Here is a 20,951-nt window from a genome sequence, read left to right as displayed (position 1 = left end):
ACTAGCCATCGGACGACGCGCTTTTTCTTCTTTCTTGCGAGTGCGTACCAATGACCCAAATTTCTTGATTCAAGTTTGGCTGCCAGTGTGACCGCACGACAAAAGATCGCAAAGATTTCGCGATGTTAAATTTCTCGATCTTTTGGAGAATATTTCCAACATCTCCGTAATCACGATGAAAAAAGAAATGTGAAACACATTTTCAAAGCTAATTTTTATAACTCAGGACACTAGTTATCTAATCAATTGCATTTTTAAAAGTTACCAAATTCACGAGTGAGCTTGTTGCCACGTGTGACCGAAAGTCACAAACCCCATAAGACAAGATACACACTGGGCCATTTTCTGGTATCAACACTTTAAAGCGAATTTCGTGTATTCTGACATATTTCCAATGTATAACATCTGATGTTGGACCGTATAGGACTAAAGTTTACGAAATATTGTAGCAGTTGTTCTGAATTCATTAAGTTTCCTTCTCTCTAGTTATACCCATCTTTGTTTTGTTTTGTTTTTTCACCCACGAAAACTCCATGTAAGCAGTACTTGCCAGCAACAGCTTTATAATCTTAACGTAATCATGAATCAAAAAATTGTTAATGAGTACTCCGGATTTAATGTGATGATCTCATCTCAGGTGCTTGCTGATTTGGACTTCAAAAAAGTTTTTTTTTTTTTTTCTATGGTGGTTCTAAACGAAGTCGTTAACTATTATTGAAGATGCACCATTTTTGCAATACAGCTGTACAATCATTACACACATATTATCATCCTATAATGTCAAGGAAAATACTTTATTTGTATATCACTTGGTTTGCACAAAATGTATAGAGTTCTCATCACGTTCGCACCTTAATAAGAAATGAAGATTTATTTCACCGGAAATCATGAATACTTTCTTCTTACAAATCGTAGGTATAAATTCTCGATTTCGCTGACCAAAGTTGCTTTCAGGTCTTGATGGTTACCCAAATGAACTGTATCTTTTTCAAAGTAAGAGATAGTGCGTTACTTACCTGGTAACTTGCAAGTTTATACTGTCCGGTAAAAAGCACGAATTGGAGACAATTTGAAACAGGAGACACACCACGTGTACTTTTATATACACTCAATGTCATCTTGTGGTAACCTCAGAAAGATCACGTGACATTTGGCAAAGTTTTTTTTTTCTGATGTAAAACTTGTATGATCTGAATGTATGCCATAGGCACTTCTACCTATTTATTTATCTATCTATATGTATATGTCTTTACATATATGCATATACGATACTTATATTCAATTCATTAAACACGGAGTCGTACTAAATGTACAAGCAATAAATACGTCAAACTTTGCAACTCTCACCTCCTCCCTGCCCTCTCTTTTGAAGCTTCGGATGAATGGTGAAAATCAATACTAAGCATCACACACCACAGCCGTCTCGGGAGACAAAGAGTCACTTTATGAAACATCATGGCGAAGGTCAGTGCTTGCGCCTCTCTCAGTAAAATGAATGAAAACTCAAAGATGAAATTAGACAAAAACAAATCGATACGACATATGGGATTCAACCCTCCTGATCTCCAGCAACAAAATCGATCGCTGGCTTGACTTCAGCCACGGTTCCGGAATCTGCCTTAGTTTTGTTTTTTCTCTCTCATCTGCTTGTAATGAAAACCCAACAAAAACAAGAAATTGTATTAAAGACAGAACATGAAACAGATACACACACACAAAATCCCCCCAAAAGGTCGCATAACTCCCGAAGCATTGCGTAAAACCATTTTCATCCTGTTGTCGTTTTATATCACTCTCTCTCTCTCTCTCTCTCTCTCTCTCTCTCTTCTGCCTTTTCTCTTATTGCTTTTCTCTCCCTTCTATCTCCCTCCTTCTCTTTTTGCCGCTTTTTTTTTTCTCTCTCTCTTATTAGCACTTTTTCTCACATTGTACGTCATTCCCAGACACCTGACCTAGAACTTTGCTTCTATTTCTTGATAACGTCATCTATTTTCAAACTGTCTTTAAATATTCTCTGTAGTCATGCTCATGTGAGAATTGTCGTATGTTAGAAAAGTCACACCCTTGCACGAGGGATGAAGGACAAGCGGATGAAGATATGATGCTAAGTAAATATTATTATTTGTAATGACGAAGCCATTTCGTTAACGTGTAGCTTTTCATCTCTTTCCCCTCTAAATCACATAATTAAAAAAAAAGAGGGTCCCGAACTCACCGTACCCCACAAACATGAACATAAAAAAACACATTCACTATTTCATACACACAACTCATCTTGACACAAACTCTTCACGTGTTTGTATTATATGCACCACTGTACTTTTATACTTTATTATCTTTTTCTCCTCTCAGTAGGTGTTGACTCCTGTGTTCCTTTAATGTGTCATATTGTACTGTATGACAACTATTTCTGAGGTCCTTGCCAAGCGTTTGCTTATGATGATGGTCTCCCCTTATATTTTGTGACCTGTTTCCTTAATTTGTGGGGGGGGGGGGTTGCCCTTGAACTTCAGGTCATTTATTCTTAAGTTTCAGTCTGCAGTAATTAATTGTCTTAATAAGAATTGCCTTAATTCTCGGTATCGCCAATGGACAGAAAACTTTTGCGCACGCTGGGAGCCGTGTTACAGATGCACTGTGGGATTCCCTGGTGCCACTGTCTCGCTGGTGTCGCAGTTCCCATAAGATTTGGAGTTATTTGTCTGCTTTTCCATTGTTACCGTGTTTTCTTGGCTATAATTCAGCTTAAAAAGAGTTAAAATCTCTAAATTTTACTGATTTGCGGTTACATGAGTCATGGTTCACTTCTGCAAGGCTTCAATGTGATGGTCACACAATGAAAAAGGCAAGAAATCTTCAACAAAGAATAACCCTGGATAAAGACAGAACGTCATGTGAGTTCTTATGCAGCCAAAAACCGGTGCAAGTTTGTTCCCTGAGCTATCCCACATAATGCATCTAAAACGCTGCTCTGCGCACGGCGCTGAGGAAAATTATAGCTCATCTGAGCCAAAAGCTCAAGAGAGATAATGAGAGCATTCATCGTCCGGTGTCCGTCGTGCGTAAACTTTTTTCCGACATTTTCATCTTTTTGAAAACGCCATGATGGATTTCCCAAAAATTTTCAGGCGGTATTCATAGCGGAAAGGGATCTCAAATTGAGCCAATGGGCCCACAGAAACGGATCAACCTAGTCCATCATCAGTTTTTATGCCTCCGCCACGAAGTGGTGCCGGAGGCATTATGTTTTCGGGTTGTCCGTCCGTCCGTCCGTCCGTCCTTCCGTCCGTCCGTCAGTCCGTCCGTCCTTCCGTCCGTCCGTCCTTCCATCCGTCCGTCCTTCCGTCCGTCCGTAATGAATTTTGTGGACAAGGTGACTATCGAAACCTGTTGAGGTATCCTAATGAAACTTGGCATGTATGTGTATTAGGGGGTGAAGTTGTGCCTATCAACTTTTGGGTGCACATGCTCAAGGTCAAAGGTCAAAAGGTCAAGGTCAAATACATAAAATTTCACTATTTCCACCATATCTATTGAATGCCTGAAGATATTTTCTTGAAACTTAGTGTATACATGTTTTACCCAATTAAGATTCTCTGGTGAAAGTTTGGGTCATGAGGTCAAAGGTCAAAGGTCAAAAGGTCAAGTAAAAATATTAAAACTTCTTTTTTTTCTCTGTACCTTGGAAAATTGTTCAAGGTATCTTCATTGAACATAGTATATACATGTACGGACTGGAAGTGATTATCTAGAGAATGTAGGGTTTATGGGGTCAAAGGTCAGGGGTCAAAGGTCAAGTGCAAGACTTCAAAATTTTACTATTACCCTCATATTTATGCAATGCCAGCAGGGTTATTTTTTTTACACTTGGTGTATGCGTGTGTAACCTAATAGAAATTCTCTGGAAAGTTTTTTTTTTTCTCTTTTTGCCTCAAAGGTCAAAAGGTCAAAGATCAAGTGAAAGTGCTGAACTAACTTTTTCCTCCATATCTCGATAGTGGCTCAAGTTACCTTGAAACTTAGTACATATTATGCATGTTCTACCTGAAAGTAATTATCTTATGAATTTTAGGGTCAAGGGCCAGATGAAAATGGTAACAATTTACTATTCAATTCAGAAATTGCACTTTTTCTCCACACCTGTACCTTTAAAATTACTCAATGCCTAAATGTATGAATGGGTCAAAGTCAGGTTAAAGTCCTTAAATCCCTAGATACATGCTCTCCTATTCATCCAATTAAACCTACGTCAAGGAAGGTGAACATTCAACACATTTGTGACAAACTTGTCATTCCAATATTTTGCCAATTTTGTGAAAATGTAATCACACAGTGTCCACATGTACTATCTAGACCTATTGGGAAAATCATGCATTATGGCGGAGGCATACCAGTCGCCAAAGCGACATTTCTAGTTCATATTATTTTCTGAAAGAGCTATTCTTCTTCAGCATTCATGACATTATTCTTAATTTGCTAACATAGTATGAATGGAAAAGTTTGTTTTCAGCCGTGTTTCTACAACCCTTTTTTGTAGAGTAGTGTGATCAGACATGTCTTATAGACCCTTTTTTATTTCTTGAAAATTCTTTGCATACTATTCACGTTCAATTCTGATAACTTTTGAAAGGATAATGCTACTGCTTTGAAACTTGGCATGGTTCACTGGGAGAATTTGAGCATGCTCAATTTCAGCTCAATCTAATAATCCTTTTGTTATTGTTGCTACAGTTACAGTACACAAAAAAAAAACGGTTCCTGTTTTTTTGTCTTGTTCATAATGTATCGCATAGCTAGTACGGCTTGAAAAAGATTAAGCGCTTGAATAGACTCTGTACTTCAGAGCCTATTTTCGCCGTTCACACTTTTCCGGATTGTGTGCTTTCTTTCCAATATTAGATACATTAATAGGAGAGTCCATTTGAAATGAGTTATACATCATTTTAAAGCTTAGAGCCTGCTCTTTCAAAACCTCTCCTTTGATAACTAAAGATTCATGTCTGGCGACATCTGATTGGTTTTGTGATGCAGGGTCACAAATATAAGTGAAAGGCCATGTTATACTTTTCAGACGATTGCGTGAGAAGAGGAGACATGCCAGTCAATGCCAGTCCGTGGTGGTCAACCGCAGTGGTCTGCTTGCCAGATATTCAAAGGATTAGACAGTTTCGGTTTAGACGGGGCTTCAGGTATTTCCCCCCCCCCCCTTTTTTTTGGGGGGGGGGTATTTTTTTTTTAGGTAAAGGGAAACCTCAGGTGAGATTCATGAGTTTCTTCAATTTGTCTCCCTCTACAAGTTAAATTTGTTAAGATCCAAACTGCTGATCTGTAAATTAAGAAACATATCGGAAGAAGAATTAAAGAATTGAAGAAACTAACCCCTGAACCTTCACCACTTCACCATTTAATGGAAACCTGTTATGAAATATGAAAAAGCGTATAATGCTAATAGGAATTCAAAGTTTACTTGTTGAAAACTGGTTTTAAGATGGCTGAGATAAGCAAAAGAAAGCGATCATAATAAAAGGTGGGATACACCTTTTATTAGGATCGCTTTGTTTTAACTTACTTTTGGATAACTCAGCCATTTCAAAACTGATTTTCATCCAATAAACTTTGAATTTCTCTTAGAATTGTATGCTCTTTAACATTTCGTAGAGTGATTTCTAAGTATCTCGCAAAAAATTAAAAACTGAATCCTCACCTCAACCAATAGTATACCATCCCTTTAAGTTCCTCTTTTTTATTCATCGAAACTGAGATAAAATTCAGCACACTATGTCCTTCTGTGATTATTCTAACACTTAGCTAATATTCTAATTTAAAGCATGCCGGCAAACGAAGATATTAACTTTGTTTTTGTTTGTTTGTATTTTTTTTTGTAGTGATAATAGATGATAGCCTAATGTGAAATGCTCTCTTGGACTATTTAAAAGAATTTCAACTGTGAAGGAATTCTATGCAATTAAAAATGAGATTTGTCACCTTAGACACAGCTCCTAATGTGGCATACATGTACTTTCATGCCTCCCGATATCAAATAATTGTAATTCATACTGCAATGCTGTCTGAGACAAGTTGTGCCTAGATAAGATCACGCTCAAGACACCACTCCTTCTAAACCTGGCCCTTTTCAGCTGTCATTTTTTATCAATAGCACGCACATCACTTTCACACCACAGCTAAAGTCTCTATTACAAGGGATCTATCATTCGCATTGATACGATAATTGGTGTGTTTGTCATCTTATCTATTCATCGTCAGAAAGCAAAACTCTTGTCATAATTAAGCATGTATTAACTAACACCATCTGCCATATTGTTTTTCCGTTACTTACGCTTTCATTCTGTGCATTGTTAATGTTTTCTCGTCGTTTGCTCTAAATTCAAATCGACAGCAAACTGACCAAGTAGTTACATACTTGTTCACCAGTCATTTTAACTTCCTATATAGGACAGGCCTATAAAGTGGCTGTTTCCATCTGTTGATATTTTCCACTAATGAAGTCAGTTTAGCATAAATGATTTTTGTTAACTCATCAAGACTGGAATGCAAATTGTTAAAATGTCACTCCACCAGTAAAGATAGAACATTAAACATGTGGAAATGCCACTTTTTAATGCGATTATGTCATGGTTTATTCAATGCAATGAACCCCCTTCTTTGCGTGTGACAGAGAGTGTTCTAAATACCATGATAACCCTTTCAAAGTTTATGTTGGGTTTTAGTGGAATACCTTCACATAGGCCTACCTCATTTAAAAAACAAAACAAATACAAAAACAAAACAAAAACAAAGAAAAAGAACATGAAACCGAACAAGCCCACAAAGAGTAGTCTACAAAAATCTTGAAAAAATACTTTATGTAGCTACTTCATCTCTTGCTATATGTTTTTAGGGATAATTTTGTTGTAAAGAGCCACATTTCCCAAATCACCCGAATTGACTGCTAAATGCTGTTGTTGTTGTTGTTGTTGTTGTTGTTGTTGTTTTTCAGGTCCACCGGAAAATCATCTCGTGACTTCTGTGTGGATTGTTGTGCAGTGTCACTTAGTATAATATGACCTGAGGAAAGAAAAGTGAGGTTGGCAGAGATAGACACGATCAGTGTCAGCGCACTTCTACAATAACAATTATAATCATGACGAGCACATCATTTCCATTATTTTGTTGCACAGTGCAAGGGTTACGGTAAATCTTTCATGTATTTGGTCTAGTTACTAAATGCAAACTTCTCTGTCACGCCGATAGTTCAGCTATCACATGAAGGAACAGTATTGCAGCAAGTTCAGCTAATTATTGATTCATGTATTAGCTGATACCGTCGTTGAGGGCAGCAAACAAGGCTTGACTATTCATAAATATTTCTTATTCCAAAGACATGTCTAAATAGATTTTATCATAGTCACAGTTTCTTGATTAAGGGTGTGTACAAATACTAGGGATGATATACAGCATTGATTTCTAACAGAGAGGCTGTGTGATTTATAGCAGACATTGATCAGGAAAGGAAGAGTTCGAGAAAGAGCTGAGATGTGGTTTTTAGAAGTGACAAAGCGTTGCATACTTTGCATAGTTTGCATACTATCTCTGGAGAGGGAGACAGACCATTAGGGCTAGAGGGAACGGAACTTGAAGTGGGCTTTTGTAAAAGAAAATATGTATGTCTCTTTTAAAATAATTCATGCAATTATGTCAGCTACCATTCAATTCAATTTCATTTCATTTATTTCATTTTCTTCTTCCACTGACCAGAAAAGGAAACAAAATGATCGTGAATATGTACAATTTCACTGAACCATGAAAATTAAAGGTAATTGATATTATGTATTAACAGCATTATACATAGTTAAAATCAACCTTCTTACATCTTGTATATATTACATTTTCTATGGTCTTAGGAAAGAAAAATATTGATGAGTCCCGTGAAAAGTACAGCTAGTACATTGTAGACAACTCATATAGATACTTTCGACACATACTATGCAACAATTCTTATAGCGTGTTGATACAAGTAACGAAAGAGAAAGAATAAGAAAGAAATATACCCCCCCCCCCCCCAAAAAAAAAGAGAAAAAGGGAAAGGAAATGAAAGTTTGACGAGAAATTGCATGAATAAATATAGCTTCTACTTAAACAGAAAGTGTTTAGACACCACTTCAAAACCTTGTCTCATTATCTCGTGATTTTGAAGTCTACACGCAGTTTCCAGTTTGTCCACTAGTATCATGACAACCGGATGTCACATGTCCATTTGCATAACTGTATGAAGTATATAACAAATCGTAAAAGTTCGTTGTTGGTTCATTTTATGTTACAATATAAAACAAAAAAAGAAGAAGCACGTACTTCTAGATTTTTAATTATCATCATTGGTACTCAAAAATTCGTGATCGTGCATCCAAACTGCCTCAAAAAAGTCGCACGTCCCGATATCATGTAAGGGCTCAAAATAGGTAAAATCAGTCAACTTATATAATCAATCTTTAGCATTATATATATATATATGTATGTATATATATATATATATATATATATATATATATATATATATATATATATATATATATATATATATATACATGAATTATTGTGGCAAATAAGCTTTAATTCTGTATACACAAGAAGAAATGTTAAAGTGTGTTTCTTGGTTTGTTACATACAGCCACCACAGCAGAGGGCTTGGTTGGGAATACTTGAGCTCTAATTGAACAATTTTGTGTGTGTGTGTGTGTGTGTGTTTTGCATCCTTGTTATTTCTAGATGTTCAATGGGTTAATACTTGGAAAAGCCTTTGTTCTTTTTTTTTTTACAAGTGTTCGCGAAACCTAGACTGAGCATCCACTCAACAACTACCATTGAGGCTTAGTAATAAAATCATCTATCATCTATTGTACCCACGCACATAAATTTAAAGGGATGGTACAGTATTGATGGAGATGAGAATTGGGCTTTTAACTTTTTGTGAGATCAAGAAAACACTTATGATATAGCACAGAGCATACCATTTTAAGAGGAACTAAAAGGTTATTGATGAAAGTCGGGTTTGCAATGACTGAAACATCCAAAAACAAAGTAAAACAAAGCGATCGTAATAAAGTGTGGGTCCCACACTTGTCTTTATTATAGAATTATAGCTCCACACTTGCCGTTATTATAGAATTGCTCTTTTTTGGATATCTCAGCCATTTCAATACAAATTTTCATCAAATAAACGTTTAATTCCTCATAGAGTAACACATTCTTTCATATTTCATAAGAGGTTTCTTATTATCTCACAAAAGAAAATGTAAGAAACCTGAAATTAGGTCTCAACCAAAAATATACGATCCCTTTAAGATATCAGTTTGTTAGTCTCATCACGTTACAGAAAATATAGAACTAGTCAAAAGTCCACTTAAGGGATTCAGTTCATTGACTCAACATGACTAAAATAAGCGCTATTTTGTCTCGTCATGAATCATGGGAATTTGAGCAATCGAAATGTCTATGGTCTCTGGAAAAGACCTAATATATTTTGGAAATCCCGATGTTTCTGTATTTTAGGAATCCCTGCTACTGCTTATTTACTGTTGACTATAATTATAAACTTTATATAACCCATAATTGAGCTTAATAGCTTACATAGCTTTGTCATCAGCGTTCCCAAAATTGTTCTATTTGTAAGGATAAAAGCCATCCCACTCAGGTAGTGTAGCTCTTTGTCAGGCCTTTTGACTTTGGATTAGTATTTCACACCGTGAGACTCAGGGTGTCATAACATTAGTGAAGAAATGAAAACGCCTGGATGGAGAACACCATCAAACAACGACGACGACAATGACGACGACGACGACGACAACGACAACAGCAATAACCACAACAACAACAACAACAACAGAACAACTATACAAGGCGCGAAAGCTCAACAGAGTGTCATGCACTCGACTTGACTCGACAGCAAAGTCATTATAAAGATATGACAACGTCTTATTTATTGCACACGCCATTGTATACAATATCACTGATATAATATATGACATAAACGATTTTAGAATGACACCTCCATGTACGATCACTCTAACAGTATTCAGTAGGAATACTTGTTTAGTGTGTCTCTGCCTCAATCCAACAGTACGTCCATGATGACACATATTACGAATTATGAGCATTGAATGATCTCTGTTCACTGAATTCGGTTCACCAACTAATGCAGTGAAGGTTGATATGAAATCAATTTGCACCATATTTCTACATCAATGTTATTCGATTAGATGTTTTTCCTTAATTGGGATCGAAAGTTTGAACAGGAAAGCTATTATTTTTATTAATGTCAAAGCTGTGAGAAACATTTTATGGCGACCAAGGCGGTACTAAGTTCCGACTGCGTTCAGTTCAGTTCAGTTTTTATTTCTGCATTTCAAAATCAACAAATCAACAAAATACTTACATAGTCATTTACACAGCTAATATTCGTAACGTTTGGATCTTACATACATTTTCTCTTTTTTTTTCAAGAACGAATATCATATATGAAAGGAAGCAATAGGAAATGATAAAAATGAAATGCAGGGGACCATCATCATAAGCTAAGCTTGACGAGGAAGATGGCCCCAGGTAAAGAGATACAAAAAGAAAATCTTGCCACTCACTGAGTGGGGAGTAATTGTGCGAAGGGCACAATAAAGAGATACATAAGAAAATCTTGCCACTCACTGAGTGGGAAGTATTGTGTGAAGGACGTGCGGTGCAGTGCTACGTGCGGTGCAGTACGACGTTGATTTATGAGGAAGCGAAACCAAAGAGTACTAGTAATGTCTACTCTTGAATACAGCCTATGCGAATTTCTGTATATGGTTTAGCAGCCTGCAGTGTTAGAAGTTATCTACTTCCTGGACTGTGTTTGTAGCGAAATAGGGCTCACACCTGTGAATAAAATGTCCCAAACCCCTTCACAAATCCGTACCAAAGGTACCAAAATAAGTGAAGAAAAAAAAATATTTTAAAAATGCGGTTTGGCATAAAACTGAATGGCTCCAGATATTGAGTATGAATTCCTCTACAAACTGCATTTTGGTTTGAAGATGAGAGCCTTTCTCATGGAATTTGAAGGGACTATATTTCATTGGGTGCGTGTACGGAAAAATAGATGATTTATTTGAGTGAAAAGGACTCGTAGTCTGGCTTTGCAGACCATTGGACAGAGTTTGAGCCGAAGAACCTACCTTGGAAATTTGATGGATGACAGGGTATAGCTCACTTATCCAGGTTAGTGAAGATGAAACACCTCATTTCTTCCAGCTATTTTACAGAATTTTTTGAATTTTGAATTGTAACACTCGTCTCTATTGGAAATTATTTACCCTTGTAAATAACCTGTAAATAAAATGGAATGTCCCAGATACCCTTGTAAATAACCTGTAAATAAAATGGAATGTCCCAGACCCCTTCACAAATTCTTGCCAAAGATACCAAAATAAATGAAAAAAAAAAAGTAATTGGAAATCAATGATGCAGTTTGGCAAAAAACTGAATAGCTGTAGATATTGAGTATGAATTCCTCTACAAACTGCATTGTGGTTGGAAGATGAAAGTTTTTCTGATGGAATTTGAGGGGACTATATACCTTTGGGTACGTGTATGGAAAATAGGTGATTTTTTTGAGTGACAAGAACTTGTAGTCTGGCTTTGCGAACCCTTGGACAGAATTTGAGCAGAAGAACCCACCCTGGAAATTTGATGGATGGAAGGGTATATCTCACTTATCCAGGTTAGTGAAGCTGAAACATCTCATTTCTCCCAGCTTTTTCACAGAATTTTTTGAAATTTGAATATTAACACACGTCTCCATATGGGGAATTTACCCATGTGAGCCCTAGGGCTCACACCCGTAAATATAATGGATTCTTCCCGGCCTGATCACAAATTCGTACCAAAGATACCAAAATTAATTCACAAAAAAAAAAAAAAAAAAAAATCTTTAAAAAAAATCAGGAAATGAAGGGAGAAGAAAAGTTTTCAGCTCAAGTTGATGGGTGTGAATGTCTCTACAAAATGTATTCTGCTTGGCAGGTGATAACTTTTTCTTGCGGAATTTAAAGGGACTAATTCAACTCGGCGCACGCACAGAAAATCTGAGCCTTTTTGAGTTAAAAAGACACGCAGTCTGACTTTGCCGACCTTTTGACAGAGTTTGAGCTAAATAACCCCCTTGATATTTTGATGAGTGAAAGGGCACATCTTGCTTTATTTCGACATGCGATATGAAAGACGCCATTTCATGAGTTATTTTACAGATTTTTTTTTTTTTTTAAGTTCGATTTTTTAACACACATCCCTATGGGGAAATATTTATGGGTGTGAGCCCTATAGAGAATGCACGCAATGCACACAAGTCTATGGGAAGTATTCATTCCATACAAGCTCTGCTGGTTTATGTTGATCTATTGTGTCAGATCTCCTCTTCCTCCCCCCCCCCCCTTCTCCTCCCTCCCCCCTCTACCCCTCTCCTCTCCCCCCCCCCCCCAACTCTACTTCGCTACAATTTGTTTTTATTATGTTGTTGTGGTATAGATAGATCTTTGTACATAGCAGTCATCAGTTTCACACAACTTTGAATGACTGTGTTATTTTAATGTATTTCTTTGCTTTGGCTACCACTGAAACAGCTCAAAATACATAAAGTTAGTCTGTTTGACAAAACAAAGTTTTTTGAAGTACTTTGCAGGCAATAAGGTGATTATGACACCCCCCCCCCCCCATAATCAAGGATAACTGCCTGCATCTATGTATTCATCTTATGAAGAACTGATCAACACTGCAAGATTTATTTTTGAAAAATAAAAGAACCAAAGGGCATGATTTTCAAAAGTGTCCCTTTGAGAAGCTTTATAACCCTTGAATGTGTAATTTCCCATAAGTAGGGGCAAATATCATCAAAAACGCATTTATGATGTTAAAAAGTCAAATAAGAAATATGACCCCCACTATAGCATTACATGCAGTGTGCCCTCCACCGACGTTGATGGCGTCTGAATTACACAAAATCACCGATCCTGATTCGGGTGGAGTGTCAGTGTGGGGTGCATGCAAAGAACCTCTTTGGGTGCATGCATGTATGAAATGCGTGTGTAAGTGTGGGGAATGCGGTATCTGGCCTATATTCTAAGTAGCGCTTTTATTGCGGAGCATGCCTCAATCAGGGCGCTGAGTGCTTACAGTCGAGCGCCCTCACAGTATTTTCATAGGAATAATCATAGCAATAGCTTTCTTTCATTAAAGGAGACCTCCGGATGATTTTCAGATTTTTACATTTGAACAACTATAAATTAGTTCTACTGAGGACAGAGTTTCAGAATTTGTGATAATTGGGATGAAGAATAAGAATATTTTCAAAATTTAGAACTAATTGCAATGAACAAGGATGATGACATGGCAGAGTCACCATAAGAATGCATGAGTTGGGGCTCCAGGAAGCAGAACAAAAGAAGAAGGCATGCATAGATTATACACAGGTGAACTTGCAAGCAAGCGGTATTGTAATGAAATTACACTGCTACATTTCTGAAATATGTGAACCTCCTATGTCATCATCCTTGTTCAGTGTTATTTGTTTAAGGTTTTTCAAAGTATTGTTTCTCTGCTCAAGAACCACAATAAATTCCATAAATCTATACATGGAGTTGTCGATTTATGTACTACATGATGTAAAATTATGAAAATCGTCTGGAATGTCCCTTTAAAATTGACATGTGATACATCCTCTCCCTTCCCTTCTATACCTCATCTTGCTGCTTTACTTAACTCCAATCTGTAATGTTACGTGAATTTGAATGAGTCTCATACTGTTGGATATCAATACAATTCCATATCTCATACTTCTGGCAATTACAACAGAAGCTAATGATGTTTACTCTGATTTGTTATATTACGTGAGCGCTGTCTGCTCGGTTTTGATGTTTATGCTTGATTACTGTATATTCATGATACCCCAAGCAATGTGTATAAAGAGTGTACCGAGTATGTTGGTCATGAAGTGCTAATTATAAGCAATATACGAAGCGTGCTTCAGGTATACTGTGCTACAATTTTTGATTCACTACGCTGTTGCTCACTGGTGTTAATACTCGCTTGGCCCTCATTCGTTTTTGATATATGGACTGACCGAGATGCCCTTTTTCTGTGGGTTTTTTTCTTAATAGAATGACCGAGATGTTTTCTTTCCCTCCCCCGGTTTCAGTTCACGTATAATGGTTTCAGATGAATCTGGGCTTTTTGGCTGTAATAATTTTGCTGCTGGACAGTGTGAAGTAGTTTTGATTGTGAATGACTCGGTTTTTTTTTTTTTTTCATTGCTTCTTCTTTTTTTTCATCAAAAACAAAAACAAAACACAGGTATTAGATGATAGATATAACTATATGAAGAAAAGATTAAAAAAATATTTTTGTAATGTATTAATTTTAATTGTTATGAGAGTTTTGCCTGTGGTGTTTGTCAGATATCACGGCTCTAATGCATCTTTTTTTGTGTGTGTGTGTGTGTGATTTGAAATGAAAAGCGCCCCCATATGGAAAGTCCGAGGAAGAGATCATCTGGAGTTCGAGTTGTTTTATCTTATCTGTATAGCAAACTATGACAGTGATATGTGAAACACATATGTAATATGAAATTGCAGAGGGAAATTATGATTTTAATGTATTTGATATGCATTTTTTTGTGTGTGTTGGGGTTGGTGGCGCCGTCTGTGGATGACCTTGAGAAGGTTAATGTGTAGGGTTATTTAGACTTTGAGTTGTTTTATGTATAATTTAAAAAGATGGTTGTATAAATAACAATGTTAGTGAGGTTTTGAAGGACTGAAATAGTTGGATGTTTCTAAAGTCAACGTGGTCAATGGAAGAAATTCGTATGTGTGATATGATATAATATGAAGTGTTTGTTGGTTTATTTTACTTTTTGTTGTTTTATGGTATGATTCTGTATGCGTCTGTGATGTCATCTGTCATATTTTATGCCACCTCAATCGGTTATTTTCCCCGTTCATTAACCATGGGAAACACATCTTACGTCTTGAATGGTATTGAAATTATGATATGTCAACCGGCAATAATTGTTAGGTTTTTCTTTTCAATTTTATATCAAAATTTCGTCGCCTTTTTTCCACTATTTGAATATATTTCCCTTTTCTATCCTTTTTTTTTGAAAATAATTTACGGATTTTGTATGATAACTAATATGTATTTCCGCTTGATGTTGTGTCGATATCACAATCTTTATTTGTAGTTCTCATGCTTCGGTGCATTGAAATTTTTCACCCATTTCAACATTTTACTTCCTTGCCCGCTCGTCTCCATCTTGCCATATTTGTTATTTTCTATACAAGTACAGTACATACTGTATCTCTTTACCTGTTGTGCAATACTCTCACCTATCCCATTTTCTGATGCCCCGGTCTGATGTTTATTATGTCTTTTTTTTTTTTTTTTTTCACGCATGCTTATCCTATCAATGTCATTTCATTTTTTTTTTTTTTTTATGATTCTAATGTAAAGCAACCGTATCAGCCTTCGAGCTGCTGGATTGCTATTTATTTTTTTTATACTTGCACAATAAACCATATTGAATTGAATTGAATTGAATTCCCTGCCCCCTTACAATTCTGGCTTTCTCTTTTCTTGTCCTGTGACTTTGGTTGGCTGGATAAAGAAGGTACTAGGCGAGCTCGCCTAGTACCTCCTTGGCTGGATTAATTTGTTGCGTTCATCCTTTGTGTGCCAATGTCATTTCCAGTCCACAGGCTTTTGTGTGAAATTTCTGCACATTTGACTATTACATAGCACAAAAATAGTTGAATTACCCTTCAAGACAGACTACACATTTCTTTGCGATCTTTTGTACAATACACTCAGAAAAAGAAAGAAAGAAAACGCTTCTTTAAATTTATATTTCTCATAGAATATTTGCCTGAAAGTTAATGCATGATGTAGTTCGACATAGTTCTTCTGATATTTCCCTTGATACATTCATAAAACAACTACATGAATATATAAAATAATCATGAATATAGGATACGTAACCGGATGGAGTTTAAACCATTCTTTTTTTCACTTATCAATTCACAGTCAAAATATCTCAGCAATACCGATTCTCTTCTGTATTTGAAATTCAGTGTCACATGCCCTTATTTTTTGTTTTTTATGTCGTAATCTAATGCCTTGTAGATATTTTTTTCTTTTTTTTTTGTTTGTGTCTGAAACAAGCTATCATGGTACTTTTACCTTGTTTCTTGTTCTTTGCATATTATGTGATGTATATCCTTGTCGTACTGTATGTATAATGTTTGTATTTTTAACCTGTATGTGTGGACCCCTCTGAAAAACAGCCTTTGGCTGACGATGGTGTTCCACCCCATGAGTGGAAGATAAAAATTGAATTGAATTGAATTGAATTGCATTGCATTATATAATACCATATCAAAGGTAATTTAATTGCCTATCAACCTGGTAGGTCAACAAAAAGGGGAAACTTTACGTATGAGTGAATACCCTTGTTTGTCTCTTCCAGGGCTCAAAAGTAAAAATTGCAAAACTGAACAAGCTGTCATTCATGCGTATGTGCTCTTCCATAGAACATTAAGAACAAACAACAAATTTCACACAAAACGAAACATGAATTAAGTTGTAAAAATAAACCTATGATCTTTATGATATCTTTAAAGCCCAAAAGCCCAATGAAAGCTAAATATAATGCAGGAAAATATAGAATCTTATGTTAAATTCAAATGAAATAAGAGAAGTAATGATTAACAAAAATGGCAGAAATTTGAGTGTTTTTTTTTTCAAATTAGGAAATTGCAAATAATGTTTTGTAGTAGTAGCAGTAATAGTAGTAGTAGTAGTAGCAGCAGCAGCAGCAGCAGCAGCAGTATAGTAGTAGTAGTAGTAGTAATACTAGTAGTAGCAGTAGCAAATTAGTAGTAGTAGTTGTAGTACAGTAGCAGTGTCATTATTTGTCATTTTGCTGCTAGATGAGGAATGGTGCCGACCCAACTATCCTTACTTTGAAATACGCTTTGGAGTTTGCAATGAATGAGAGTGACGGTAGACATTGCTAGGACATTTTACTTGCCTCCTGCGCAAACAAAACAACAAAATATCTATCCGTGCCAACTTTTCAGGCTACACCTCTCTTTATTGCCTAGGGAGGGTCTGATCTACTAACAACAAGTGTATGCAAGGGGATGACATTACAATACGCATGTGAAGAAAACAGCTCGAGACCTAGATCTAACAGTTAGAACTGAAGATATCCACAAACCCGAAAATGCAATGGATCTGGCTTTTCCATTAGCTTTGGAAGTCGAAATGTTTACGCATATTATTTGACACGAGTGACATTCTGATTTCGTCATTAAAAAATCATGCCAATCCAACCGATTTATACCCTTATTCAAATGGGCAGTTTCTCATGTCTTTTACCAATAAGTGGTAGTTGTGGAACTGTTTCTACAACCGTTTCATGTCTTTAAAAGCGAATACAAATGACATAGTGCAATATAAAGTACATTACATGATAGATAAGGGCATACTAGTATTTTATCCATGATTTAACATATACATATATGTACATAATGTGGTTATATTCATGCAGAGGCTTATCAGCTCTTCAGTGAAAAAAAGAAACAAAAGCATATACATTAACATTATAAACTTACTTTTTGCACATTCATTGACTATTCAAGAACTCTTTACTTGAAAACAAGCGAAAAATCCCACTTTTCATTCAACTTCGCTTAACTCCCCATTTCCTCCCCATTTCCAACATTTTCCTGTACCTACAAGTTTTCTGTAAATTTATCCTTTACTTTGAAAGATGAAATTTATGCACTGTATTAAATTTTTGTAATATATTTATATGTTTTTGTTGGAAATGAAAAATAAATGAATGAATTAAGGAATGAACTCTATCGGATTTTGATGAAATTTTCATTGTTGTTCTTTCTTTTACGAATTAATTTTGACTGGTTGGGAATTCCACTTACATGGAAAATGTCCAAGCGCAAGATTTTGGGAAGGGGACATAAAAAATTGCGTGCTAAGTCTCTTTGGGGACAGAAGATCACAACTGACAAAAAGAAATAAACATATAGAACAAACAAAGCAAAATATAAAGTTGGACGAGATGGTACGGGCGTCTTGATCTACAAAACTAAAAAAAAAAAAAGGAAAACTTAATGAAAGATGTATTGATAATGTGATGGCAGACAAATGAAAGCAAAAAAAAAAGCAAAACGAAGGAAAGAAAGAGAGATAACAAAGAAAATGTCAGAAAACTGATTACAAAAATAGAATAAAAATAATATTAAGGGGATTGTGTGTATTTCCTTGTTAATAGTCTCAGTATGTGACCGGTCTCGAAGTGTCGCTTTCCGCGTGCTGTTTGCATGCAAGTATACACACTAAAGGGAAGAGGAGAGACACATATTGAAATAAAATAGATAAACAGACGATAAAAAGATGAATAAAAAGAAAGAAGAAGTAATTAAAAGTGCGACAGAAGGAGAAAAGAGACATACAGGGAGAAAGAAAGATAGAAAGGAAGAAAGGAAGAAAAGGAAAGAAGAAAACAAAATAGAAAAGAAGAAAACAAAAGGATAAAAAAGAAGAAAGAAAGAAGAGGTAATCGAAAGTGCGACCGTTAAACCCAACCACGCTGACGATTAGATTTCTGCTAATGATCGTTGGTGATTCAATATGAGAAAAGGTCCTGTGTCTTTGGCGCAAGAAGAGTTTGGTATTGACGTGAAACTCAAATTAGGCGCGGGAAGTCGCAGTTAAGAGGTCGAGCGAAGTAGCGGGTAGCGGCTCGGCTTACCGGGCTGGGGGTTCTCTTACGTCTAATTGAATCAGATGGCTAGGTGACCATCCCTCTTGTTTAGATATTGAGAGTGCTCGCCCATCGAGATGCGGCGTTGAATATAGCATCACATGTCAATCGCATATAATATGAAGGAGGAGGGAATAAGATGATGTTTTATTTGACTCTATCTCCCCGTGTTTCACCCCGACAAAACAGATCTGTGCCAAGGTGATGCTGGTAAAGTGTGTACCGCGACAAGGCGGATACTGTGTAAAGGTTGCAAGCATGCAGGATTTTGCTGGCTCTATTTGTTTTCGTTTGTTCTGTTCTCTTCTGTGCAATTCTTATTTTTGTTCTGTTCCTCAGGAGGGCAGAAACTTATAGACAGGCCAAAAAGAGAAGGGGGAGGTTGGTTGTGATTGGCCCTATATCATACTGCGTATTGAAGTAAAATTAATGAATGTATATTCCATTGGCTATTGTACCTTTATGGGACACACCTTGTAAGGCAACAGGTGCCGTAAATCACTACACATGCGTGACATAGCTCACTACCAAAAATGATTATGGAAAAATTCTCAACACTATTTCTCATACACAGCAAAAAAGTCGCTTATATTTGATTATTACACCATGACCAATTTGCATATTTTATTGCTCTCATGTCAGTGTTTGCTGGGTAGTTATTAGGTGATCCGAGTATCCTCTCGGATCACCTTCTGTATCTGTACGGATTCTTTGTTGGGTTCTTCTTATTTCTGGACAAAAGTTGTGTATCTACTTACTCAAAAAGTTCTCAGAGTATCAATTTCAAACTCATGCCATATATGTATCATGTCCCAAAGACGACAAATCTAATGTATCTTTGTGATCAGTCGACCGTGACGTCACTATGACGTCATTATATGAAAACACATTTTCATTCATATCTCATTACTGGAATGGAATTTTTCAATGAAATTTACGTCGCATACATTTCAAGTTATGCGCATTTTACTCATATTTTCAAAATTCATACTTTCTCTTAAAACGTGCGCGTACGCGCGCGTTGAAATATTTGTATGCTCAAATTGAGCTCAAATTTTTTTTGCACACGTTTCAGACCATTTAGAGCATTTTTTGAAAAATTGAAAAAATTGGACGGACGCGTACGCGCGCGCGCATATACGCTCGCACAGCTCATATGCAATAGAAATTTCCCATTTTTTTACACTTATCGGCTGCCTAAAATGTCAAGGAATATTTCTACCAAGTTTCAAGTCAATCCGACTCAATATGATGTCATACCGGCCCGTCAAATTTGAAATTCCGCGCGCGCGTCAATGGCGATATACAGTGCAACAATGCCAAAAAAAACGCCAATTTTAAATCCGATTTTACTCGTCAGGATGGACGGTGACCCCCCATTTTCTTTACATATTCTGAAAGCTGATGAGTTGTACATGTTATTTCATGGGTTTGCAATGCTGGAAAAATGATTAAAAGATATCAAATTTCTTTATAAAGTAAAAAGAGTAAATTTTCAAAATGACGTCATCAAATTTCAAGTTCACTCGAGCGTATCTCACTTATCCTTTGCCAATTTTCACCCAGATTTCAGTATCTTGTAGCTTATTAAATGCTCTTTCATAGTTGTACTAACAACATTTTGATTGGATGACGGCATCACCTCGTAAAAATGGATTGAATGTAATCTTGTCAAATTTGACCAGTTTACGTGTTATCTCTATGGGAGTGCAGTTTTTCTGGAAATGAAAATTGACATGACTGTCTTTTTAGAGCACTAGCTCACTTATGCTTCCGTGAATTTCTCCCAGATTTTGATATGTTGTAGCTGAGACTTTGCACTATCGATAATGTGCCTTCGTTCTTTCATACGGTGTCGGGATCACGTCCAAAAACTTGGTTGAAATTAAAGCTTATCTTCGATGTATTGAGATATTCCTTTCTTTTTGCAACTTTCTTTACAATAACTCAAGAAAAACAAGCCCTATCAGCCCAATACTTTGCACATGTTTAGTTCATGTCACTTACATTATTTCATAAAATAACAACTACTTGATCAGACGTCATCTTGGGTATGTAAATTAGGGTCAAAGGTCATAAATGTATC

The sequence above is a fragment of the Diadema setosum genome, chromosome 22 (genome assembly GCF_964275005.1).
Source record: "Diadema setosum chromosome 22, eeDiaSeto1, whole genome shotgun sequence".
NCBI lineage: Eukaryota > Metazoa > Echinodermata > Echinoidea > Diadematoida > Diadematidae > Diadema > Diadema setosum.
This window is presented reverse-complemented; position numbering follows the sequence as displayed.